The following is a 3,743-nucleotide window of genomic DNA, read 5'->3' on the forward strand; positions in this document are numbered from 1 at the left end:
AGCGCCTGGGACTGACCCACACCCGCACACCACAGACCCTTTTTCTGGGAAACAGAAAAGAGACTCGCGGGCGATGCGCTGCCACGGGCCGGTGCCCTCCGTGGCTGAGCGAATGGCAAACGGCAGTGCAGGAGCTGCACACTAGCTGTAGGGCTGGAACTGCACCAGAGCCCTTGCACACCCCAGGGGAGCTCCAGCCAAGGCTTGCAGATACCTCCAGACTGTGTTACCAAACTGCAGGTTCCACGCTGCCATCTTCAGTGGTGGCAAAGGACCGTCCCATGAGGGTTGCTCCTGTCCACCGTGATCCTCTAGGAAGGAGATCGCTTTGCATTTGGTATAAAGCCAAAACCTAAGTAAACGACATGCAAAATTGATCCGCATTTGTGGCCATTATTCACTGCTCTTACAAAGGCCCTTCAGACTTGCATTCCTGTAATATTTAAAGATCTGTCAGAAACTGACTTGTACCAAAGTGTTTGAACACAGGAGGTGGGCATGTGGGAAGCCCACCATGCAGACTGCCCCTGGCTGAGCAGGAGCAGCTTTGCCCCTGTCCCATGGTTGGCAGGTTTGGGCATGGGGCACATGGGGACCCTCAGGAGGGAAAGGGATGGGGAGCACATGTACCGATTGTCCTGGTGTGTATCTGGGCCAGAGCTGGTTCTGTTCAGCAGCTGGAACAGCGCTGGGGTTTGGTTCCAGCTGGGATTTGTGAGGAGAGAAACGCTGAGAACATCCCCATGTTGCATTTGTGTCCCTGGCACTGAAGGACTTTGTGTTTGTCCGTCTGCAAGCGCAAGATCTCAGGGGTGAGTAACATTGCCATGGATCAGCTCCATGGGCATTGGGCTCTGCCAAGGGGCTGTTCCATCTCCTGTCCCCCATGGGCAGGAGATCCATGAGGGGCTCTTCCTCTCTTGCTCTCTCTGGCTTTCGCTCGGGCTCTGGCTCTCCCGGGATTGCGGTTTCGGGTTGGGATTGTGGCTCCTGCGGGATCATGATCTGGGAATGGGCCGGGCTTGGTCGGTGGGTGGTGAGCAATGGCACTGGGTGTCACTCATTTGCATATTTTATTACTCCTATTATTATAATTACTATTTAAATATTAGTATTATTTAAGTTTTATTTTATTTCAAGGATTAAATTGTTTTTATGTCACCCTCCCAGTCTCCTTACCCTTGCCCTGCAGTTCTCTCCCTGGGTGGGGAGTGAGTGAGCGGCTGGGTTTGGCTGCCAGCCCAGTGCTGGCCCAGTGACACCACCACACTGATATAACCTTGATCTGATTTCAGGTAACTGCCAAGGACTGCATCTTGCACATTCATCTGCTAATCAACACCCGTCAACAATCCAGAAAATCACCTCCACAAGCTGTGAGAGACTAACCTGTGCCTGGGTGGAGTGGAGGGGTTTTTTGCAGAGGGTCACCTACAGCCTGAAGAATTTCCCACTGAAATAACTTCCAGTTCTTAAGGTTCACTTACAAGTTTGCTTCCAAGTGAATTTTAACACCTTTGGAATAACTTAGAGGATTTAAGAGTTCTGGTAAACAAAATTTTAACTTATCAAAACACTTGGGAGAAGATCTTAAGATATCAATGCTATTAAGAGCGCAAAACATGTGATACTTACAGACATGTCGAGGAGCCATCCCTGAGGTACTTGTTCTCCAGTCTGTATCCTAAAATCTGCTTCATCAGCAGCCTCAGGCCCTTCTAGTCCCAGAAATATTTGAAAACACTTGGGCTCAGCTCTATTTGCCACCCAAATGTGTGGGTTTCTCTTGGCGTCTCTCTCGTCTCCCCACTATATGTTGTCATGCCGCCTCCTCCCATCTGCAGAGCTCTGTTTCTGTGAAAAAGCAAACTCCACTTTTTTTAAAGAAAAGCAGATTGGTACCTAGTTTCCATTCTGAGATTGCAGGTTTTGGGCTCAAATATTAATCTGACAAGGGAGGAATCCCTGGACAGGAGCCAGTATCCTCCCAGAAGAGAAACAGACTCATTCCAGTCACTTCACATGCAATCTAACCTCCCATTCAAACTCAGCGCTGCTACGTCCAAAGTCCGCTTACGAAACTTCCATACTAATAGCAATGTACCTTAAGTCCTTTGAGAAGATAATTTAAAACCAGTGCAGGAAAAGAAATATGATTCTTGAACATTTTCCCTCATTTGACAAGATGAGGTTTGCTCTGCCGTAGCTGACAGAAACACAGTCTTGGTCGTTAGCTGTGCTGGAGATCATGAACTCTCCATTTTCTAGAACCGTTGTCCAGTGAAGAGACTCTTGGTTTTTTTATTTTGCTTTTAGCTTAATGATTATGTTGTTAAATGGTTTCCTGTTGCACATTCTAAGTTTGACACTCTCTAAGGGTTTCAGATGAGTCAGTAGTTTACAGACTTCAAAATGCGTGTCCTTGGTGAGCTCAATATATTTTCAAAATATTAACCATGACTGCAAAGCCCTCTCTACTCTCAGTGGGGTCAGAATTGTAATCATTGCAATCACTCACATTTTTCTTTTTCTATAAATACACACATAAATGTGCATATAAGCTTATGTGCACATAAACTGGCACAGACATCAAGTGTTTTTCAACAGCTGGATACCACAACAACTGATCTTTTGCCTGTTGGATACTCGGCTTTCAGGCATTATTTAATATTTAAGCCATTTTCTGACTAACAAAATTCACAGACAACTAGTATATCTTGAAACCGAACAACTTAATTTTCACAAAGAAGTTTTTATCAGGATTTAAAAAATCAGATTGTTAGTGAAACTGCATACACTTCACACATCAGCATAAAGGAGAGCTGAATTCTGAGCTGTTACCCTTACTGAGTCAGAAAAAACAACACAGGCTGCAAGAGATGCTGGCTGAGAAGTCTATTTACCATTAACGTTTTTCTTATAAGCATTTCCATTTCCTGAAGGGTTTCGATCATCTCTCATGAACAGTGCTAAGGTGAGGATGATGAAGGAAGGTGAAACATTCACCTCCTTCCTGCAGGAGCGCGGCAGAGAGGTGCCTGGCCAGGCCAGGGAGAGTGGCCGAGGTGGTCTGCAGGAGCCCTCCTGGTGAGAGCAGCCTCTGGTTCTGCTGAGCTAAATACCTGAAGCCAGTTTCCATGCTCCACCATTATAGGAAAATCCCTCTAAAAATCCTCATTCTGGCCTCTCCATATCAATAACAAGCCCAGATTCATGGCTGCAGTGACTTGGTACGCACTCATCAGTGTAAGTGTACTTCTACTCAGTCTGTTCCCTGAGAAACAACAGACATGAAGACAATCACAAGACACTGCTTAAAAATCAGGGCCCTGTATTTCAAAAACAACTGACTGCTTCATTTAAACTTTCTTTTTTCATAAATGTCTTGATATTTATAAAGGATGATGAGACAACTATAATCTGAAAAGATTTTGCACCACTGAAATTATCTTGTAGACCTGTTTTTAAAGGCAGGAAAAAAGAAAATCAACTTGGGATCTTCCCTTTCTGGGAAGCAGTCTAGTCTCCAATAAAGAAAAGCAATGCTGGTCTCCCCTGCAGGAACAGCCAACAAGTTGTGAAACTGGCCAAGTGTGTTTTAAAAATAGTGAGTTACCCAAAATGAGATACCAAAATAAAATGCAGAAATATACACAGAACTGTAATTTTAGCAGAAACATGCAAAAGCTAAACCCAGAAGACACACAGCTCCCATGGCTTTTGGACAGTGTCTGTTAGCATTC

This window comes from Antrostomus carolinensis, unplaced genomic scaffold (assembly GCF_000700745.2).
Source record: "Antrostomus carolinensis isolate BGI_N321 unplaced genomic scaffold, ASM70074v2 scaffold2636, whole genome shotgun sequence".
Classification (NCBI taxonomy): Eukaryota; Metazoa; Chordata; class Aves; order Caprimulgiformes; family Caprimulgidae; genus Antrostomus; species Antrostomus carolinensis.